Consider the following 24,727-nt stretch of genomic DNA (forward strand, 5'->3'; position numbering starts at 1 on the left):
AAGTAATATATATATTTAGGCTGCAGTCGAACACAGCACAGTAGGTCACAATAAACAATGTCACTGGACATTCACCGTTTCCCAATAATAAATGTACATGAAGATTCACCAATTGCTCCATATTTCACTCACCTTTGACAAATCTTGACAAGACAAAGAGAGCTATGTCATGATACTACAAAAGGTATGCTACTCTGAGAGCGTGAGTTTCATTTACTTCCTATAAAAACATTGTAAAGTTGTCTGACAGGTTAAGCTGCTCTGTCTATGCACAAAAGGGAGTTTTCCATTTAGGGTTTAGCAAAAAAGGTTTCAGAACTGGGATGGGTGACCCTTAAATGGAAGATTGTATTCTTTTTTATATTAATCTGACTTTAAAAATCCTCAAGGAAACATGTTAATTTGATTAGGACTTTATTGTTAAAGGGTTTTAACATACATCCTCCATCACTGTTATATTCATTATTGGTTATGTGATGTCCCTACCATGGGTGTGAATACCATGGTGTGTGCCTACCATGACAGGAATGTATCTCTTAGTTTCTGTGCCAGATTGGTGTAGAGGTCTTCCTACACTCTTAAAAAAAGGGTTTCAAAAGAGTTCTGGGGAAAGGGTTCTACATGAACCCAATAGAGTTCTACCTGGAACTAAAGAGGYTCTACCTGTAACAAATAAGGGTTCTCCTATGGGGACAATCAAATAACCCTTTCAGGTTCTAGATAGCACCTTTTTGTGCTTGGAGTGTTGGAGCCACTCCCTCAGAGCAGGTTATGAAATATGAGCTGGCAGTCATCAGCCACTCAGGTGTGAGCATCAGGCACACAAAGCATACGTTTTTCATGCAGAGAACATTCTTACAGCCGGTCTTGTTGTGCTCCGACTTCCCTTACATAAAGAGCTATGACCCCAGAGACAGAACACTCAAGTTTGTCAACAGACATGACAACATTAGTAAGGTTTCTTTATGCCTTTCTTATCATTAAAAGGAAATGCTTTTAAATATATTAACTGTATAGTAAACAGTGTCAATACTATCTTGAAAGTACCTAATTTGAAGGCACTAGGAACATACTGCTTCTACTTGTCATGTTTAGTATTTTCAAATTGAAATTGAAATATTAATCTGAAATGGAATCTTGAAATGAGCATAATCACATACAGTGCATTCAGGAAATATTTCCACATTTTGTTACGTCACAGCTTTATTCTAAAAGCAATTCAATCACCCCCCCCCCCCCCTCATAAATCTACACACAATACCCTATAGTGACAAAGTGAAAACAGTTTTTTAGACATTTTTGCAAATGCATTAAAATAAATAAACATATCTCTTATTTACATAAGTATTCAGAACCTTTGCTATAAGACTCAAAATTGAACTCAGGTGCATCCTGTTTCCATTGATCATCCTTGAGATGTTTCTACAACTTGATTGGAGTCCATTGGTGGTATATTCAATTGGACATGATTTGGAAAGGCACATACCTGTCTATGTAAGGTCCAACAGTTGACAGTGCATGTCAGAGCAAAAACCAAGCCATACGGTTAAAGGAATTGTATGTAGAGCCCTGAGACAGGATTGTGTCGAGGCTCAGATCTGGGGAAGGGTATCCAAACATTTCTGCAGCATTGAAGGTCCCCAAGAACACATTGGCATCCATAATTCTTAAATGGAAGACGTTTGGAACCACCAAGACTCTTCCTAGAGCTGGCTGCCTGGCCAACCTGAGCACTCGGGGGAGAAGGGCCTTGGTCAGGGAGGTGACCAAAGAACCCGTTAACTTCTTATGGCTGCAGGGGCAGTATTGAGTAGCTTGGATGAAAGGTGCCCAGAGTAAACGGCCTGCTCCTCAGTCCCAGTTACTAATATATGCATAATATTATTATTATTGGATAGAAAACATTCTGAAGTTTCTAAAACTGTTTGAATTATGTCTGTGAGTATAACAGAACTCATATGGCAGGCAAAAACCTGAGAAAAAATCCAAACAGGAAGTGGAAATTCTGAGGCTGGTAGAGTTTCAACCAAGATCCCATTGAAATCACAGCGAGATATGAATGAGTATTCACTTCCTACGGCTTCCACTAGATGTCAACAGTCTGTAGACCTTTGTCTGATGACTCTAATGTGAAGGGGGGCCGAAGGAGACAGGAATGAGTCACCAGTACCATGAGGTGAACATTCTTTGACCACGCACGTTCACGTGAGAGGCAGCTCCGTTCCATCGCTCATCTGAAGTCAATGTAATTCTCCGGTTGGAGCGTTATTCAAGATATATGTTAACAGCATTCTAAAGATTGATTCAATACATCGTTTGACATGTTTCTACTGACTGTTACGGAACTTTTGGACATTTCGTCAGGTTTTTGTGAACGCGCTTCGTGACTTTGGAATTGTTTACCAAACGCGCTAACCAAAGTAGCTAATTAGACATAAATAACGGACATTATCGAACACATCAAGCATTTATTCTGGACCTGGGATTCCTGGGAGTGCATTCTGATGAAGATCATCAAAGGTAAGGGAATATTTATCATGTAATTTCTGGTTTCTGTTGACTCCAGCATGGTGGACAATTTGACTGTTGTTCTGAGCTCCATCTCAGATTATTGCATGGTTTGCTTTTTCCGTAAAGTTTTGTTGAAATCTGACACAGCGGTTGCATTAAGGAGAGATATATCTATAATTCCATGTGTATAACTTGTATTATCATCTACATTTATGATGAGTATTTCTGTTGAAACGATGTGGCTATGCAAAATCCCTCTATGTTTTTGGAACTAGTGAATGTAACGCGCCAATGTAAACTCAGATTTTTTKATATAAATATAAACTTTATCAAACAAAACATACATGTATTGTGTAACATGAAGTCCTATGAGTGTCATCTGATGAAGATCATCAAAGGTTAGTGATTAATTTTATCTCTATTTGTGCTATTTGTGACTGCTATCATAATCGTTTGTAGTGCTTTCGCTGAAAAACATATTTGAAATCGGACACTTTGGTGTGATTAACAACAATATTACCTTTAAAATGATATAAGACACATGTATGTCTGAGCAATTTTAATTATGAGATTTCTGTTTTTTGAATTTGGCGCCCTGCACATTCACTGGCTGTTTTCATATCATCCCGTTACTGGGATTGCAGCCATAAGAAGTTAATCACTCTGACAGAGCTCCAGAGTTCCTCTGTTGAGATGGAAGAACCTTCCTGAAGGACAACCATCTCTGCAGCACTCCACCAATCAGGCTTTTATGGTAGAGTGGCCAGAGGGAAGCTACTCCTCAGTAAAAGGCACATGATAGCCCGCTTGGAGTTTGCCAAAAGTCACCTAAAGGACTCAGACCATGAGAAACACGATGCTCTGGTCTGATGAAACCAAGATTGAACTCTTTGGCCTGAATACCAAGCGTCACGTCTGGAGGAAACCCGGCACCATCTCTACGATGAAGCATGGTGGTGGCAGCATTATGCTGTGAGGATGTTTTTCAGCGGCAGGGACAGGAAGACTAGTCATGATCCAGGGAAAGATGAACGGAGCAAAGTACAGAGAGATCCTTGATGAAACCTGCTCCAGAGTGCTCAGGACYTCAGGCTGGGGCGAAGGTTCTCCTTCCAACAGTACAAAGACCCTAAGCACACAGCCAAGACAACGCAAGAGTGGCTTCAGGACAAGTCTCTGAATGTCCTTCAGTGGCCCAGCCAGAGCACGGACTTGAACCCAATCGAACATCTCTGGAGAGTCCTGAAAATAGCTGTGCAGCGACGCTCCCCATCCAACCTGACAGAGCTGGAGAGGATCTGCACAGACGAATGGGAGAAACTCCCCAAATACAGGTGTGCCAAGCTTGACAAGACTCAAGGCTGTAATCACTGCCAAATGTGCTTCGACAATGTACTGAGTAAAGGGTCTGAATACTTATTTACTTTTCATTTTTTTTATACATTTGCACACATTTCTAAAAACTTGTTTTATTTTTGTCATTATGGATTATTGTGTGTAGATTGATGAGGAAAAACAACAATTTAATAAATTTTAGAATAAGGCTATAACGTAAGAAAATGTGGAAAAAGTCAAGGGGTCTGAATACTTTTCAATGCACTGTAAGTCAGCCTTTGAGTATGTTTGGGATGCTCTGGATTGACGTATTTGACAGCGTGTTCCAGATCCCGCCAACATCCAGCAACTTCGCACAGCCATTGCAGAGGAGTTGGACAACATTCCGAAGGCCAATCAATAGCCTGATCAACTCAATGCGAAGGAGATGTGGCGCTGCATGAGGCAAATGGTGGTCACACCAGATACTGACTGGTTTTCTGATCCATGCCCCTACCTTTTTGTAAGGTATTTGGGACCATCAGATGGATATCTGAATAGCCAGTCATGTGAAATCCATAGATTAGGGCCTAATTAATTTATTTAAATTGACAGATTCTTATATGAACTGTAACTCTGTCAAATATTTTAAATTGTTGCAGTAATATTTTTGTTTTTTGTTTTCTCTTTTCTACTAACATGCTCTTCTTTTTATCTTCTCCACTCCTCCAGTTCCTTATTTTCATTGTCACTGATCTTTCTTCCTACCGTTCCTTTTCTCCCAAAGCTTTTCATGATTTTATGTGTTATACTCTGTCCTGCTAAAATTTAATTCCTCTGCTGGGGGTGTAAAACAAAAAAGGGTACATATTTGCATATGTTATGCTCTTGTGAAGACTGGCTGAATTCTGACAATTCTGGCAGAGTATGTTCTTTTATCTCAGCATGTCTACAGATACTCCCTGTTTGATACTGGAGACTGTTCTCAGAAAAAACTGTATAACCTAGCGTTTACAGCGGCTAAGAAATGCATTGCCATTAATTGGAAGGTTGGTTATCCTGCCTCAATGTCACAATGGATGGCAAAAATGTCAAGTTGTGTATCACTAGATTTGATTCATTACAATATTAAAGGTATACTCTGCAACTTCCATAAGGTCTGGATGCCTTGCATGGAATACTGTACGACAAAAAGAGTCTGTATTGAAAACATGCCCACGTCAGGGGAGATACCTATTTATGCAATCACTAGCTGCTGGGCCGCTCAGTCCTGGCCCTGGGGTTCTGCCATACTGTTGGTTGTAACTCTGGCCTTGGCCTAACACACCTGAAACCAATAATGAATATTTCACTAAGATCCTAAAGCTGAGTGGGGTGTGTTACTCTTCATCCAGGTTTTAAATMATTTTGGGGATGACTGTATACACCCAATGATTCTTGAAGAATATAACATAACTGCTTCATGAGCTTAGTTCAACTGTCAAATACTATCAGCTGAGACACAGTGTTCAAAATGACATTTTCGGGAAGGGTGTGCGCCTGATGCATGCAAGCACACACACACAAAAAAGACACACACACACACACACCAATAAATATGTTTGATTTAATATGGTTTAATGATGAATGATCTTATCTGCAACAACAGCAATTGTATCTGCTCTGTATTGTGTATTGAATTGTTGTGTTGTAAATGTATTACCTCTGTCAATCTTTTTAAGCATTGTGCTTTTTTAATAATCATATTTTTTTATCCACCAGATAGTCGACTACACATCGACAGGGCTATAGTGGAGCTGGTCGAGAGCTTTAAGCTTCGAGGCCTTGAAATACATCCACAGGTACACCTCCTATTGACTCAAATTATGTCAATTAGCCTGTCAGAAGCTACTAAAGCCATGACATAATTTTCTGGAATTTTGCAAGCTGTTTAARGGCACAGTCAAGTTAGTGTATGTAAACTTTTGACSCACTGGAATTGTGATACAGTGAATTATATGTGAAATAATCTGTCTGTAAACAATTGTTTGAAAAATTACTTGTTTCATGCACAAAGTAGATAAAAATAAATTTGKGGAGTTGTTGAAARATGAGTTTKAATGATTCCTACCTAAGTATATGTAAACTTCCGACATCAACTGTACATACCTATTGAATCTTGAATAAAATAATTTATAAATGCCTCCTGAACTTAGTTCAACTGTCAAACCCCATCAGCTGAAGACACAATGATATTTTCACAATTACTTTTAAAGGTAAGAAAAGTCTTCCATCTGCAGCAGTTCTGAGTAGCTGGTCAGTAATGGTACCGTGTATCACTTCCTCTTTAACAAACCAGGAAAAGTGCTAGGATGACAACATTTCATAGTTTCAACCACATTTCTGACAGCCAAACTGAATGTCAGGTTTTTGGTTGTCTGACTCTGACTGCTATTTTCAGTGTCCCTGCATGGTTTGTAAGGTCACTGTTCCAGTTAGGGGGTGTCAGTGTCCATGTATTTACAGTTGAAGTAGGAAGTTTACATACACTTAGGTTGGAGTGGGTCACATTCCCAGTGGRTCAGAAGTTTACATACACTCAATTATAATTTGGTAGCATTGCCTTTAAATTGTTTAACTTGGGTTAAAGAAGAAATATCATCTCACTGTCAACTGCGTTTATTTTCAGCAAACTTAACATGTGTAAACATTTGTATGAACATAACAAGATTCAACAACTGAGACATAAACTAAAGTTCCACAGACATGTGACTAACACCTTGCCCAAACCGGCTGCGCGCGTGCGCCATCGTGCGCTATCGTGCATAAATGTATTTTGCCCCCCCACACCAAACGCGATCAAGACACGCAGGTTAAAATATCAAAACAAACGTTGAACCAATGACATTAATTTGGGGACAGGTCGAAAAGCATTAAACATGTATGGTAATTTAGCGAGTTAGCTTGCACTTGCTAGCTAACGTTAATTTGTCCTATTTAGCTAGCTTGCTGTTGCTAGCTAATTTGTCCTGGGATATAAACATTGAGTTGTTATTTTACGTGAAATGCACAAGGATCTCTACTCCGACAATTAATCCACACATAAAACCACCAACCGAATGGTTTCTAGTCATCTCTCCTCCTTCCAGGCTTTTTCATCGTTTAAATTATATGGTGATCGCATCTAAACTTTCATTGTATTGCCACAACTACCGGCAAAACAGTTCGTCTTTCTATCACCCACGTGGGTATAACCAATGAGGGGATGGCACGTGGGTACCTGCTTCTATAAACCAATGAGGAGATGGGAGAGGCAGGACTTGCAGCGCGATCTGCGTCAGAAATAGGAATGAGTTCTAACCCTCCGATCGAACAGGTCCCAGACGTGCTCAATGGGATTGAGATCCGGGCTCTTCACTGGCCATGGCAGAACACTGACATTCCTGTCTTGCAGGAAATCACGCACAGAACGAGCAGTATGGCTGGTGGCATTGTCATGCTGGAGGGTCATGTCAGGATGAGCCTGCAGGAAGTGTACCACATGAGGTAGGAGGATGTCTTCCCTGTAACGCACAGCGTTGAGATTGCCTGCAATGACAACAAGCTCAGTCCGATGATGCTGTGACACACCACCCCAGACCATGACGGACACTCCACCTCCAAATCGATCCCGCTCCAGAGTACAGGCCTCGGTGTAACGCTCATTCCTTCGACGATAAACGCGAATCCGACCATCACACTTGGTGAGACAAAACCACGGCTCGTCAGAGAAGAGCACCTTTTTCCAGTCCTGTCTGGTCCAGCGACGGTGGGTTTGTGCCCATAGGCGACGTTGTTGCCGGTGATGTCTGGTGAGGACCTGCCTTACAACAGGCTTACAAGCCCTCAGTCCAGCCTCTCTCAGCCTATTGCGGACAGTCTGAGCACTGATGGAGGGATTGTGCATTCCTGGTGTAACTTGGGCAGTTTTTGTTGCCATCCTGTACCTGTCCCGCAGATGTGATGTTCGGATGTACCGATCCTGTGTAGGTGTTGTTACACGTGGTCTGCCACTGCGAGGATGATCAGCTGTCCGTCCTGTCTCCCTGTAGCGCTGTCTTAGGCGTTTCACAGTACGGACATTGCAATATATTGCCCTGGCCACATCTGCAGTCCTCATGCCTTCTAGCAGCATGCCTAAGGCACATTAACACAGATGAGCAGGGACCCTGGGCATCTTTCCTTTGGTGTTTTTCAGAGTCAGTAGAAAGGCCTCTTTAGTGTCCTAAGTTTTCATACCTGTGACCTTAATTGCCTACCGTCTGTAAACTGTTAGTGTCTTAACGACCGTTCCACAGGTGCATGTTCATTAATTGTCTATGGTTCATTGAACAAGCATGGGAAACAGTGTTTAAACCCTTAACAATGAATATCTGTGAAGTTTCACGAATTATCTTTGAAAGACAGGGTCCTGAAAAAGGGACATTTCTTTTTTTGCTGAGTTTATTTAACTTCTCTAGGATAGGTGGGACGGTAGCATCCCCCTTGGCCAAAATCCAGAAATAATGTAGCACGCCAAATTCAAATATATTACTATAAAAATCTATCTTTCATGAAATCACACATGAAAGACAGCAAATTAAWGCTGCACATGTTGTGAATCCAGCCAACATGTCTGATTTCAAAAAGGATTTACGGGGAAAGCAAACCAAAGAATTATGTTTGCTCAGTACATAGCCACAGAAAAACACAGCTATTTTCCCAGCAAAAGATAGTAACAAAAACCAGAAATAGAGATAAAATTAATCACTAACCTTTGAACATCTTCATCAGATGACACTCATATGACATGTTACACAATACATTTATGTTTTGTTCGATAATATGCATATTTATATCCACAAATCTAGATTTACATTGGCGCCATGTTCAGAAATGCCTCCAAAATATCCGGTGTAATTACAGAGAGCCACGTCAAATAACAGAAATACTCATCATAAACTTTGATGAAAGATACATGTTTTACATATATTTAAAGATACACTTGTTCCTAATGCAACCGCTGTGTTAGATTTTTAAAAAACTTTAAAAAGCACACCATGCAATAATCTGAGACGGCGCTCAGATGTAACAACATTTCTCCGCCATGTTGGAGTCAACAGAAATACGAAATTACATCATAAATATTCCCTTACCTTTGATTATCTTCATCAGAATGCAGTGCCAGGAATCCTAGTTCCACAATAAATCGTTTTTTTGTTCGATAATGTCCATTACTTATGTCCAATTAGCTAATTTTGCTAGAATGTGTAGTACACGTGTCTAAAAGTTTGCGCAGATGCAGGCAAACGTCGGACGAAAACTTCAAAAAGTTATATTCCAGGTCGAATAAGCTGGTCAAACATAGTAGAGAATCAATCTTCAGGATGTTGTTATCATTTATATCCAATAAGGTTCCAACCGGAGGATTCTTTTCAGTCTCTATAAGTAATGGAACGCAAGACGATATAATGAGGAAAGCGCGTGAGCAAGAACTGGCAGTCTGCCAGACCACTGACTCATTCCCCTCCCATCCGGTCCCACAACACAGCATAAGCTTCATTCCACGCGATGACTTTAACTTCTTTGGGGTACCCCCCTTCTTCTCAATTTCTGCCTCAAGACATACCCTAATCTAACTGCCTGTAGCTCAGGCTCAGAAGCAAGGATATGCATATTCTTGGAATTATTTGAAAGGAAACACTCTGAATTTTGTGGAAATGTGAATTGAATGTAGGAGAATATAACACAATAGATCTGGTAGAAGAAAATACAAGGAATTAAACATACGTTTTCTGTTTTTTATCGTTGCAATCTTTCAAATGACCAAGAACAGCCAAATATACAGATAGGATGCTGTGGATGATTTGAATGAAGAACATAAGATGGCAACAATAGCTGAGCAAAGTTTTAGACAGATAACTTCAAAAATGAGCGAGCTACATGACATTGAGCATGAAGTCACCCAGGTGTCCCACACAAATGTACCCAAATGTACCCAAGTGGCCGAATTGGTACAGTGATACATTTTGAAGGAAAGAACTATATACAAAATACATAAATGCTATTCTAACACACCCCCAAAAAATAATAAATAAATACTGTATATATATGAAAAAAAAGAATGAAAAAAAAAAAGAATAATAAACAAACAAATACCAAGGGTAACTATTTACACATTTTCTATTTACAATATTGTGAAGACCCTCAGTTCTCTACACAATATTGTGCTGCTGGTGCCATGGCCAATAGCAGTCTCTTTCTGCTGTAAAGCAGAGGCTTACTGAACAGGTGGTGCGGGTGATGGGGCATTTCCTGTGACAAAGCGCACAACGACGTCTCCCTACTGTGCCCTTTTTGCCCTGAGACACATTCATGCCTGCAGAGATGAATCTTGGCAGGTGAACACCACTGCTTGGAGCAGAAGGTACTGCAGTGGACTTGCTGTAGCTAGCAAGCTCCTGGATGAGCAGCTCCCTGAAGGCTAGCTGTGAGATGGGGGGCTGTCTCTATYAATTTCCTCTATAATTTGGGTYAAATCTGTATACCTAGACTTTGTTTTAGCTTTTCCTGATTTATTCGCCATAATTTAAATATATAAACTTGTTGAAAATGCTATTGAATATGTACTGCTATGCGTTACACTCGTGRCTCCGTCAAGTAGGATTTGCGATGGCGAATGAACCTCTTATACGCCAGAGTTTACGACAAAGGCTGGTCTTCAAACGTATGACCATTACATATTGCCGTTTACCTCAGCTCATTGGCTATCTTCCAAGCTAGATTTCAAGATGATCAGTGGTCATTGGGGCAAAATACAGTCAATCAACAATAGACCGGTCCTAGCATTGTTGCGCAATGAGGTCATTGATTGGTGTCTTCAAATCGGTTTGTTTCGGTCAATACGTCCTGGGAAAAGAGCCATCATGTATGGTTGTGTTAGTAACAACCAGAGGATTGCAATGAAACCAACCATGACTGGATAAACGTTTGTTTAGTGTGTGTAATTACCACGAACTCGTCGTCCAAAGTTGAATGAGACGGAAACACGACGCAACCGGTTTACAAATGTTTCGTGTTAGGCTATAAAAATGTATTTTATCAAACAAAATGAACATTCACTGTGTAGTTAGAACACTTGGCATTGCCAGCAGAGGAAGATCTTCAATGGTAAGCAATTTATTTTATTGTATTTCTGACTTTTGTGACGCTAATGCTTGGTTGGAAAATGCTAGTAATACTTGTGTGTGTGGGGCGCCGTCTTCAGAAAATCGCATGTTTGCTTTTGCAGTAAACCTTTTTGACATCTGACACAGCGGCTGGATTAATAAGACGTTCATATTTTAATAGTAAGATACATGTATTTACAAGAATGTTTAATACAACGAATGGTGTATTTAAAATGTTAGCTCTCTGCAATTTCACCGGATGTTGGCCTGGTGGGTCGTTAGCATCTCACCTACCCTAGAGAATTTAACAACGACCACTCTCAGAATTTTCACTTCCTGTTTGGATTTTTTCTCAAGTTTTTGCCTGCCATATGAGTTCTGTTATACTCACAGACATCATTCAAACAGTTTTAGAAACTTCAGAGTGTTTTCTATACAATAGTAATAATAATATGCATATATTAGCATGTGAGACAGAGTAGGAGGCAGTTCACTATGGGCACGAAATTCATCCAAAAGTGAAAATGCTGCCCCCTATACCAAAGAAGTTAAAAAAGGGTATACTCAAATGGCTTACCATTTAGGACGCAAATATGGGTATTCGGGCATGGCCACTGTCCTGTTAGGAACTCAGTTGATGACTATATTGCTGTTAGATCTAACAATAACTCATCACTTATCAACCTGACCAGTCAGAAACAGACATCCATTGCCTATAAGTGAGACGGAAGGGTTTAGATACAGTTTTCTTTTCCTTTTTATTTATTGTATTGGGAATGTAGTTATGGAGTGCATTCTAACCAAAGGGACCATGGGAGTCCATTGGAGCCAAAGACTCCAGTTCCAGACAGCTCAGCATGGAGTAAGGCTACATGCTCTATTTTTCCATCATRTCATTTCACTCTGAAGCCACTCCCTTCATTTAGTCAGATGATTTCACAGAATACACCTGCATTCTCCACCAGTATATACCTGAACTTTTCTCTGAAATCAGCTGACTGTCTGAGAGGAGGTGAGCAGACTGCAGCATTACGGCGCATGTCCCCCCTTAGAGCACAAGTTTATACTTGGAATGACTGTTGAAAAGGTTCACTCTTGAAATGCTAGAGAATGTAAACAATGTCCGTGAAGTGACAAACTGCCGAACACAGAACCAAATATTGCTTGTGATAGCTGGCTCTTCTTGTCACAAGACCTTGCATTATGTACATTGTGTACAATAATAATCTTAAATAGAACAATACTATTTTGTTAGGGGATTTACACGAAGTAGATGTAACTTCATTGTCAGAGGCGTATTTCAGGAATACTTCACATTTCACTAAATGGGTTATTGTTAGCAAACACACTTGGCGCTTGGCATTATTCTGGGAGAGAGTATGTCACATTAAGGTGTTGCCGTTTGCTGCATCACAGGCCTTTTGAAGCAACCTTTTAACCTTTTAACCAGCACAACTGTATACACTCTGCTCTGCTGAAGAAATGGGTTGGGTTCCTAGTTGACTACATTGCCAACTGGCCGACTACATCACACTGTTCGATAGGTGTTTTACACATCAGCTAACCCCATCGTGTGATATAATAATCGGATGCCTGACTGTGCTCTCGATTACATTGGTTGRTACAATGCAATCTGCAATGTAGTCAGCCTGGAATGCACGCAACCATGAGCTCTTTTCTCTGAAATCAGCTGACTTTGTGAGAGCCTACACCTGAGAGGGTTGGGCTGTTTTACTATGCATGCAACACCCAGTTGGCAGGGCTGTTTCTATAAAGAATTCCTCTGCCAGGGGAAGACCAATAACTTTATTTTCTTAGTCATTGTTTTGTGTCTGGATGGCACCACTGAATCTGGTTCCCATGTCCTGACATGTACAGATATCAGCCACAGCCCATGGTCTCAGCCAATCACACATTCCCACTCACCCCAGACATTGCACATTTTTTTATTTTACCTTTATTTAACTAGGCAAGTCAGTTAAAGAACAAATTCTTATTTTCAATGACAGCCTAGAAACAGTGGGTTAACTGCCTTGTTCAGGAGCAGAATGATTTTGGTTACTAGCCCAATGCTGAGCTTTACATGCATCCTTTGGTTGGCCAAGGACTGACTATAAGCTGCTAGTTTACTGACAAGCTGGACTAGGACCACGCTATAAAAATAAAACGTCCCAATTAGCAGTTTGTTCCCGTGCAGATCACTGATAGATTTATGGATATAAATTGCCTTCAGAAAGTATTAATACCCTGTCATGACGTTGCCCTATTTGGGTACATCAAGCCCCATCCCCCTCTCCCTGCCTCTCCCTGCCCCCTACAACTACGCTGCTGTGGTCAGAGAGAGGTCGTACATTCCTAAGGAAGACCCTGCCACATGGCCACTGAGTATTTAGAGACGATTTAAGTCAATTGATGTATGGATGACTCATAGTGAAGACTGGGTTAGTGCAGATAACCAACAATTTATGACGTTTGGAATGAGACTAACGTGAGGTAAAATACATAATTCATTAATTGGAAGACTATTGATCAGATATGAAAATATCTGAAAGGTTATATTGGGAAATTATAACTTTGTAATCTGAATATTTTCCTTGGTGCACAGACTTCCTAGTTAATTACAGTTACATGATTATTCAGTTTAATCGCGTAATACTAATTACAGGAATCTTTGATAAAAACTAGGTCTTCAATTTAATGATAGTATACCCGACAACCCCTTGACTTATTCCACATGTTGTTTTACAGCCTGAATTCAAAATAGATTCAATTGATTTTTCACCCAGCTACACACACTACCTCACAATGACATGGTGAAAATATTTGTTTTGAAATTTTAGCAAATGTATTGAAAAAAATAGAAAAAATGTACATACAGTGCCCCCCACTAATATTGGCACCCTTGGTAAACATGATCAAAACGGGCTGTGAAACAAAATGTCTTCATTGTTTATCCTGGTATATCTGTCACGCCCTGACCTTAGTTATCTTTGTTTTCTTTATTATTTTGGTTAGGTCAGGGTGTGACGAGGGTGGTATGTGTGTTTTTGTCTTGTCTAGTGTTTTGGTATGTCTAGGTGTGTGTGTGTAGTCTAGGCATTATGTAGGTCTATGGTGGCCTRGATTGGTTCCCAATCAGAGGCAGCTGTTTATCGTTGTCTCTGATTGGGGATCCTATTTAGGTTGCTATTTTCCAGTTTGGTTTGTGGGTTATTGTCTATGTGATGTTGCATGTCTGCACTCATGTCATTTAGCGTTCACGGTCGTTTAGTTGTTTTGTATTAGTTTGTTAAGTGTTCTTCGTTTTCATTAAAGAAGATGTATTCACATCACGCTTCACCTTGGTCTCCTCACTTCGACGAACGTGACAATATCATTCAAAATACTCACAAAAATCGAACCTTTAAATTAAGGTAAATTAATTGGAAGAAAAAATATATATTATCATAAAACTAAGATTTTTTTATTTTAGGGGGTGGATCCGATTTAATATTGCGGATAGAATATTGCTACCGTCAATGTCATTGTCTTTATCATTTCCAATCCCCCATATATTTTTGGGGTAAGTATATAGATTATATCTATATACAGTGGGGAGAACAAGTATTTGATACACTGCCGATTTTACAGGTTTTCCTACTTACAAAGCATGTAGAGGTCTGTAATTTTTTATCATAGGTACACTTCAACTGTGAGAGACGGAATCTAAAACAAGAATCCAGAAAATCACATTGTATGATTTTTAAGTAATTAATTTGCATTTTATTGCATGACGTAAGGATGCAATAAGTCTCTCACAGTTGAAGTGTACCTATGATAAAAGATTACAGACCTCTACATGCTTTGTAAGTAGGAAAACCTGCAAAATCGGCAGTGTACAAATACTTGTTCTCCCCACTGTACATACATACACATACCCATATACATATACACTACCGTTCAAAAGTTTGGGGTCRTTTAGAAATGTCCTTGTTTTTGAAAGAAAAGCTTCTTTTTTTTGTCAATTAAAATAACATCAAATTGATCAGAAATAGAGTGTGGCCATTGTTAATGTTGTAAATGTCTATTGTAGCTGGAAACGGCAGATTATTAATGGAATATCTACATAGGCGTATAGAGGCCCATTATCAGCAACCATCACTCCTGTGTTCCAATGGCACGTTGTGTTAGCTAATCCAAGTTTATACAGCTGAAAACTGTTGTCCTGATTAAAGAAACAATAAAACTGGCCTTCTTTAGACTAGTTGAGTATCTGGAGCATCAACAATTGTGGGTTCAATTATAGGCTGAAAATGGCCAGAAATAAAGCACTTTCTTCTGAAACTCATCAGTCTATTCTTGTTCTTAGAAATTAAGGCTTTTCCATGCAAGAAATTGCAAAAGAACACAGACACTGGACAGAGGAACTCTGCCTAGACAGCCAGCATCCCGGAGCCGTCTCTTTACTGTTGACGTTGAGACTGGTGTTTGTGGGTACTATTTAATTAAGCTGCCAGCACACACACACAAACACACACCTCACTTCCCTTAGCTTCCATGGCAACCCCCATGGGAACCTTTCCCCAATAGAATCTTTCCCCCAAGGGAACCACATCTGTTGGCATTCTCACAAACAATGGCATCATTGTTCCAATAATATATCGAACTTTTCTTGCAGCTCTGGTATATAAAGCTTTTTTGAGGCAATTCATTCTGTGGCAGCACAATGACCAAACAATATACTGTATGTGAGGCTCTTGATCATGACACTTGTGAGGATGAGAGAGTCCTTGTTAAACTTTGACACAAAGTTGTCTGATAAGTAGCACAATATGTTTCACCTGAGTATTTGTTATAGTCAAAATAATCCATACATTATGCTTTTTTTTACTCAAAAACGAGTTGTATGAGCTCAGTTCAAAGTAGCAAATAGAAGTTCAAAACTTGTAATGTTCACAAGAACTTAAGTTGATAAAAAGATCTAACACAACAATAGGTGATAATGTTTATTATGGATTTATAATCAGCTATAATGGGGCAGTCATTTTGGACCGGGAGCACATATTTTTTTTATTATTATTAATATCTTAATTTTTTTAAGGGGAACGGGAGCACATTAATTAACATGAAACGAACACAACAGGAGGGTTAAGAACAAATTATTATCTCCCAATTGGAGTAAACTAATAAACAATAACACTTAGGCTTCTACCTTCAGTTTATACATACTATACACATTTTACAGACACAATCTATTTTACAATAGTTATATTTTGTTTGTTTTAAGTCCTGGCCTTCCTCTATTTCTTACGTCCATCCAGTTTGATTTCTAATTGTAACTGTGCTATTTCACAACATTTCTGAACCTATCTATATTTTACAGACCCGTATGTTTTACATTTGTTATCTTGATGTTATTAGTCCCACCCTTCAGCTCCATTCAACCCCTCCCATCTATCTCTTAACACGGTGATGCTTCACAAAATGACTGAACCTTTCTATTCTCATAGCTTCTACAGATTGCAAATTAAAGATAACATTTTTTGCAAAAATAATTATTATATTCTTTATCGATTGAGTATTACTTTTTTTAAAGTTTTGAAATTGGAGTCGTTTTGCGTGTCAATTTATAAACCATGTGCCATGGAATCGGTACATGGAAAATCTCTTCCCAACTATTTTTCAATTTATATGACACAGCTATCAATTTTTCTTTGTCCATAAATGAAACTGGTATATTTTTTTTATTTATTACAATTTTCTTTAACYATTTTTGTTCTTTAATGCCGGGCCGACAGACAAGTTCCTTATTTTCTCCCCCTTCCACTTGCCTCTTCCATTTTTGTGGTAATGCTGCAATTAGTTGGTTGTAATTTTGGGTAGAGCAGACATTTCCATATGTCTGTGTTAGCTGCATGTGTGACATAACTTTATTGTTTACTCCATGTGTAACTCTGTGTTGTTGTCTGTTCACACTGCTTTGCTTTATCTTGGCCAGGTCGCAGTTGTAAATGAGAACTTGTTCTCAACTAGCCTACCTGCTTAAATAAAGGTGAAATAAAAATAAAATAAATAAAAAAACTCCACCAGTCCTATTTATGATATGATTGACAATGATTATACCTTTTTTACGCGTTTTATCGAATAATATATATTTTTTATCAATTATTATATTTGATTTTATCCAAAATATTTGTTGTATTATTTGTTCTGTCTTTTAAGGTAGATTAAACTGGAATTGAAACCAACTTTCTAAGGCTTGTTTAAAAAATAACGATATTTTGGAGATTATTTCATTTTCAAATAACCAAAAGAGAGCAGTTGTAATCTGAATAAAGGGAAAAAGGACAATCTTGAACATGGGGTGAGACATTCTTACTAATTTACTAGAGAACCATTTCGGATTTAAGAATAACTTTTGTATGACTGATGGCTTTAGTGAGATATAGTACACTTTTCATAATTTGGGTTTAATCCAGAGAGGTTAGAAAAAGTATCTAGATCCTCTATGAGGCTGTGGAGGAATTCTATTTCTGGTAAAAAAACAACAACATGAATCATCAGCGTACAATGACACCTGTAAGAGGTGCGTGACTGGCTGCAGGGAAGTCAGACGCAGGAGAGCTGAACTGGGTAATAACCGGAGCAGTTTAATAAGCAAAACCAACGGTACCCAGAACAACAAAATATGGGTACAAAATAACCCGTCTCGAACCAGTCAGAGTGCACAAACACTTTACAACAAACAATTTCACACACAGACATGGGGGGAACAGAGGGTTAAATACACGACAAGTAATGAGGGAATGTAAACCAGGTGTGTGGAAAAACAAGACAAAACAAATGGAAAATGAAAGGTGGATCGGCGATGGCTAGAAGACCGGTGACGTCGACCGCCGAACGCCGCCCCAACAAGGAGAGGAACCGACTTCGGCGGAAATCGTGACAACACCTTTGTTTTTAAGTCACGGATTTCCAATCCCTTAAAATGATTGTTGGATCTAATTTTAACAGCTAACATTTTGATGGCAATAATAAATAGATATGCCGATAGTGGACAACCGTGTTTTACTCCTCTTGAGGTTTTGAAACTTTCTGAGATGTAGCCATTATTTACTATTTTACAACTAGGGTTACTATACATAACTTTAACCCATTTCATAAGAGATTCTCCAAACATGAAATTTTCCAGGCATTTATATATAAACTCCAGTCGTATTTTATCAAAARWWWWTTCAAAATCTGCTATGAAAACCAGGCCTGGTTTCCCCGATATTTCATAGTATTCTATTGTTTCCAGTACTTGTCTTATATTATCTCCAATGTATCGTCCATGTAAAAAATCTGATTGATTAGGATTAATAATATCTGACAAAAACTTGTTAATTCTATGCGCCAAGCATTTAGTTAGAATTTTAGCATCACAACACTGAAGTGTAAGAGGCCTCCAATTTTTCAAATGGACTGGATCTTATATATATACCACTTGGATCTTGTTTCAGAAATAAGGAAATCAGACCTAGTTGCATGTCGGATAATCTACCATTTATATAGGAGTGGTTAAAACATGCCAATAATGGTCCTCTGAGTATATCAAAAAACATTTGGTATACTTCCACTGGTATGCCATCCAGCTTTTGAGTTTTTCCCRGACTTAAAGGCTTTAATTGCACCAAGAAGTTCCCCCTCTGTAATTTGGCCTTCACATGAGTCTTTCTGTACAGATGTTAATTTTACATTATTAACAGGGGAAAAATCCATACAATTAGCTTCGGTTAGTGGAGATGGAGGAGAGTGAAATGAAAACATATTCTTAAAGTACTTTACTTCCTCTTTCAAAATATTGTTTGGTGAATCGTGAGTGACTCCATCATTTATATCAAGTTCCAAGACATTGTTTTTTGTAGTAATTCTATGTTGAAGATTGAAAAATAACTTGGTGCATTTTTCCCCATATTCAATCCAGTTTGCTTTATTTATATAATATATTACACTGGATCTTTCTTGAATAAGTTCCTCCATTTCTTTTTGTTTTTCCTCAAACTTATTCTGTGCCTCTATGCAACAGTTTTTATTGCTATCTAACTGTAATGTTAGTCCTTCAATTTCCTTTGTTAATATGGACTCTTTTGACCTAAATTCCTTTTGTTTTATAGATGAGTACTGAATTGCATGGCCTCTAAAGACACATTTAAAAGTGTCCCATACAAAAAGGGGATATGTTGTACCTATGTTATGTGCAGAAAGAGTCAGTTATAAATTCTTCTGTCCTAGTTAATAACAAGTTATCATCCAGTAGGCTTTGATTACATTTTGTCGTGGCAGAATCAGATTTAGTTAAGTAACATAGATAGATAAATGTTTATTTCATCATATGCTTGTGAGATACTTGTCTTAGAATGGGCCCTTTGGACTATAGGATTGGCAGTGCATTTTCCCTTCTGTGAAGGGCTTAGTACTTGGGCCAGAGAGGGGAAGGTCAGGCTTGTCTTCATAAGTCAATGTATCTGTTAAACCATGTGGTGCTATGTAGAATATCAGAAGGGGAGGAGGACAGAATGGAACGTGTTTTTTTATGAATGTGTTTGTAACTATAATCTTAAACCATGTGACGGGATGGCGTTATTAATGGGGAACCAGTTAGTTATCTCATACAATGTCTGTACACTAGTCACTCCCTACTTTTCTCATAGGGGGAAGGAGTTTGGCAGTGTTTGTAACCATTGTATGTCCCCTCTGAGGTTGCCCTTATCTTGACCTAGTATATGACCTAAGAGGCTCACTGTCTTTTCTGAGCTTATCCAGGAGGGGGTGTATTTGAGATGGAGTATCTCAAATGACAATTGATATATGCCATTGGATGAGGGTAATGTTTGGTAGACAGTGAAGTGCCAGCATGAGATTGAAACCTTGTCTTGGGAGACCAAACTGAACGATGATTTATAGCTGATACTGTCTAGCGATAGGATACTCCTCTTTCGGGTAAAGAATTCTTTGTAAATTGAGAGGGGTGTATCTTGACTATAAATGAAACTAAGAATTGTTTCATAAGGACTCTCAAAGAATTAATTTATAGACACTGAATTTGTCATGTTGTCATTGAATCAGTTTGGCTTGCTTCTTGTGTCTTATTAGTTCTTTTCTTTCTCTCTCTCTCTCTCTTTTTCTCGCTCTCTCTCTCTCTATACGTTCCGTTCCTGCTCCCAGCTGTTTCTCATTCTCCTAACGACCTCATTTACTCTTTCACACCTGTCCCCTATTTTTGCCCTCTGATTAGAGTCCCTATTTCTCCCTCTTGTTTTCCGCTTCTGTCCTTGTCGGATTCTTGTTTGATGTTGCTGTTCCTGTGTCCTTGTTCCGCCCTGTCGTGTTCTTTGCCTTCTTCAGATGCTGCGTGTGAGCAGGTGTCTATGTCAGCTACGGCCAGTGCCTTCCCGAAGCGACCTGCAGTCTGTGGTCGCGCTTCCTCTGTCGTCCTCTCTATTGAAGAGAGGATTTCAGTTTCCTGTTTTGGATTTACCATTGATTATATCCAGGAGAATCATTATTTGTTTAATACTGGAATTAAAGACTCTGTTACTATTACGTCGCTTTTGGGTCCTCATTCACCAGCATAACAGAAGAATCCGACCAAGAATGGACCAACGACTACGGATTCTCGCAACACTGCCGTCGAGATCCAGGGACAATGCTCGGCAGACACGAGCAGGAATTGTCTGCTGCTCGCCATGCGTTGAGACCCTGTCCGCTCAGGTCTCCGATCTCTCAGGACATTTTCAGAGTCTTCGTCTCGTGCCACCAGCACTTCCTGGTCTTCCGATCTCCGGAACCTAGGGTTAATAACCACCATGTTTACTCTGGGCAGGCCACTGAGTGTCGCTCCTTTCTCACCCAGTGTGATATTGTGTTCTCTCTCCAGGCCAACACATACTCAAGGAGAAGAGCTCGGATCGCTTACGTCATATCATCCTTACTTGGTCGGGCTCGGGAGTGGGGCACAGCTATCTGGGAGGCAAGGGCTGAGTGTTCTAACGTTTTCAGAACTTTAAAGAGGAGATGATACGGGTTTTTGATCGTTCAGTTTGGGAAGGAGGCTTCCAGGGTCCTGGCTTCCCTATGTCAAGGTGATCGATCCATAACGGATTACTCTATAGAGTTTCGCACTCTTGCTGCATCCAGTGACTGGAACGAGCCGGCGTTGCCGCTCGTTTTCTGGAGGGACTCCACGCTTGAGGTTAAGGATGAGATTCTCTCCCGGAGTCCTTCCAGCGTGGACTCTTTGATTGCTCTCGCCATCCGCATAGAACGACGGGTAGATCTTCGTCACCGAGCTCGTGGAAGAGAGCTCGCGTTAACGGTGTTTCCCTTCTCGCATCTCAACCATCTCCTCCCACCGGCTCAGAGACTGAGCCCATGCAGCTGGGAGGTATTCGCATCTCGACTAAGAGAGGAACGGAGAATCACCAACCGCCTTTGCCTCTATTGCGGTTCTGCTGGACATTTTGTCATTCATGTCCAGTAAAAGCCAGAGCTCATCAGTAAGCGGAGGGCTACTGGTGAGCGCTACTACTCAGGTCTCTCCATCAAGATCCTGTACTACCTTGTCGGTCCATCTACGCTGGACCGGTTCGGCTGCTTCTGCAGTGCCTTGATAAGACTCAGGGGCTGAGGGTTGTTTTATGAGCGAAGCATGGGCTCGGAAACATGACATTCCTCTCAGACAGTAGGGAAGCCCACGCCCATGTTCGCTTGATGTAGTTTCTCCCCAGTTCAGATTGAGACACTACTTTAACCCTCACTGATCTGGTAACCACGTGAGACCATTTCCTTTTTATTTTTCGTTCCTTTTAACCTTTGTTTTTTTTCTTCTTTTATTCTTTTGTTTTTTTTGTTGATCTCTTAACTTCATGTTGTGCTAGTCAGCATCCTTCTTCGATTCAGATTCTCAATCTTTTTTTCTGTATCAGATTGCTGGCACGTTTATTTCTGTCACTTATAAACTGCCGTTTCTTATACATCATCTTTATATGCCACGTCCAAAAAGCTTGTATGAGGTTCTTTTCTTGATTGGTTTTATGAATATTCTTTACGTATCTACGTCATGTTATTGCATTGTAACTGTAACTCATTTCATTTTATTTTTGATCTTTTCATTTCACCTCTTCCGTATTTTTATCACCCTTGCTTAGATTTTGTTTGTACTTTCTAATCCCTGGCTAGTATGTCATAATCCTTCTATTAATTGGTCTAGTAATTCTATTCTATCCTGGAACGTTTCTGTTCATGTGAAGTGTTTAATGTCTGCTATCCCTCCTGTGTCTTCTGTTCCCCTCTACTCAAGGAGAACCTGGTGATTTGACAGGAGTGCCGGAGAATATCATGATCTGCGCACGGTCTTCAGTCGGTCCAGAGCCAGCTCCCTTCCTCCTCACCGGTCGTATGATTGTTGTATATCTCCTTCCGGGGAACCACTCCCCCTCCGGGTAGACTATACTCTCTGTCGGCTCCCGAACGTAAGGCTCCTCGAGGATTATCTGTCTGTTCTCTCACACCGGTACCGTGGTGCCTTCTTCCTCTCCCGCCGGAGCGGATTTTTCTTTGTTAAGAAGCAGGACGTACTCTGCGCCCCTGCGTGGTTATCGAGGCTGAATGACATACGGTTAAGAATCGTTATCCGCTTCCCCTTATGTCGTCAGCCTTCGAGATTTTGCAGGGAGCCAGTTCTTTACTAAGTTGGACCTTCGTAAACGCTTACCATCTCGTACGCATCAGAGAGGGGGACGAGTGGAAGACGGCGTTTAACACTCCGTTAGGGCATTTTGAATACCGGGGTTCTGCCTTCGGTTCTCCTAATGCTCCAGCTGTTCTTTCAGGCATTAGTTAATGATGGATGACGAGACATGCTGAACATTTTTGTTTGCGTTTACCTTGACAAAAATCCTGATTTTTTCACCGTCACTCGAGATTCATGTTCAGCACGTTCGACGTGTACTCCAGCGCCTTTTAGAGAATTGTCTCTACGTGAAGGCTGAGAAGTGGCGCCTTTCATGTCTCCTCTGTCACATTTCTCGTTCTGTTATTTCCGCTGAAGGCATTCAGATGGATCCCGCTAAGGTCCAGGCTGCCAGCGATTTGGCCCGTTCCTAAAGTCACGTGTCGAGGTTTGCAGCGCTTTCTCCGTGTTTCGCTAATTTCTATCGGCTTTCATTCGTAATTTCGTGGTCAAGTGGCTGCCCCTCCACAGCTCTGACTTCTGTCAAGACTTGCTTTAAGTGTCCGGTTCGCCCAGGGAGCTTTTATCTCCTCAAGAAGCGTTTTACATCCGCCCCTATCCTTGTTACTCCTGACGTCACTAAACAATTCATTGTCCGAGGTTGGACGCTTCAGAGGTGGCGTGGGAGCCATTTTCTGTCTCAGCGCTTCCAGTCTGACGATAAGGTCCATCCTTGCGCTTACTTTTCTCATCGCCTGTCGCCATCGGAACGCAACTTGATGTGGGTAACCGCGACCTGCTCGCCATCCGCTTAGCCATAGGCGAATGGCGACAGTGGTTGGAGGGGCGACGTTCCTTTTGTCGTTTGGACTGACCATAAGAACCTTGAGTACATCCGTTCGCCAAACGACTTAATGCACGTCAAGCTCGTTGGGCGTTGGTTTTCGCTCGTTTCGAGTTCGTGATTTTCCTATCGTTCCGCGGAAATAAGAACAGCAAAGCCTGATGCCTTATCCCGTCTCTTTAGTTCTTCTGTGGCTTTCTACCGACCCCGAGGGGATTCTCCCTGAAGGGCGTGTTGTCGGGTTGACTGTCTGGGAATTGAGAGACAGGTAAAAGCAAGCACTCACTCACACTGCGTCGCCGCGCGCTTGTCCTAGTAACCTTCTGTTCGTTCCTGTCTCTACTCGCTCTGGCTGTTCTCAGTGGGCTCACTCTGCCAAGTTAGCTGGCCACCCCGGCGTTCGGGGGCGCTTGCTTTCTATCTCCACGGTTTTGGTGGCCTACTCAGGAGCGACACGCGCCGTTTCGTGGCTGCTTGTTCGGACTGCGCGCAGACTAAGTCAGGTAACTCTCCTCCTGCCGGTCGTCTCAGGACCGCTTCCCATTCCTTCTCGACCATGTCCACATCGCCTTAGACTTTATTACCGGTCTGCCTTCGTCTCGCGGGAAGACTGTGATTCTTACGGTTATCGATAGGTTCTCTAAGGCGGCACATTCATTCCCCCGCTAAGCTTCCTTCCGCTAAGGAGACGGCACAAATCATCATTGAGAATGTGTTCAGAATTCATGGCCTCCCGTTAGCACGCCGTTTCAGACAAGGTCCGCAATTCACGTCACAGTTTTGGAGGGAGTTCTGTCGTTTGATTGGTGCTTCCGTCAGTCTCTCTTCCGGTTTCATCCCCAGTCTAACGGTCAAGCAGAAAGGGCCAATCAGTCGATTGGTCGCATATTACGCAGCCTTTCGTTTCGAAACCCTGCTCTTGGCAGAACAGCTCCCCTGGGCTGAGTACGCTCACAACTCGCTTCCTTCGTCGCTACCGGGCTATCCCCGTTTCAGAGTAGTCTTGGCTACCAGCCTCCTCTGTTTTCGTCCCAGCTCGCCGAGTCCAGCTTCCCTCCGCTCAGGCTTTGTCCAACGTTGTGAGCGCACCTGAGAGGTCAGTCTGCACTTTGCCGTTACAGGGCGCAGACTGTGAGAAGCCGCCAATAAACGTAGGATTAAGAGTCCTAGTATTGTCGCGGTCAGAGAGTAGTGGGCTTT

General features: G+C 40.8%; 1 protein-coding gene across 1 annotated transcript in view; it reads right to left on the bottom strand.

Annotated features, from left to right (window-relative positions):
- The window catches only part of LOC112070413 (tyrosine-protein kinase SRK2-like), a 37,441-nt gene extending 37,227 nt beyond the window's left edge, over positions 1 to 214 (bottom strand). Inside the window, exon 1 of the mRNA XM_024137824.2 lies at positions 133 to 214. The gene's annotated coding sequence lies outside the window, so the exon portion shown is untranslated. The remainder of the gene's footprint in view (positions 1 to 132) is intronic.
- Between the last annotated feature and the right edge of the window lie 24,513 nt (positions 215 to 24,727).

The sequence above is a fragment of the Salvelinus sp. IW2-2015 genome, unplaced genomic scaffold (assembly GCF_002910315.2).
Source record: "Salvelinus sp. IW2-2015 unplaced genomic scaffold, ASM291031v2 Un_scaffold1316, whole genome shotgun sequence".
Classification (NCBI taxonomy): domain Eukaryota; kingdom Metazoa; phylum Chordata; class Actinopteri; order Salmoniformes; family Salmonidae; genus Salvelinus; species Salvelinus sp. IW2-2015.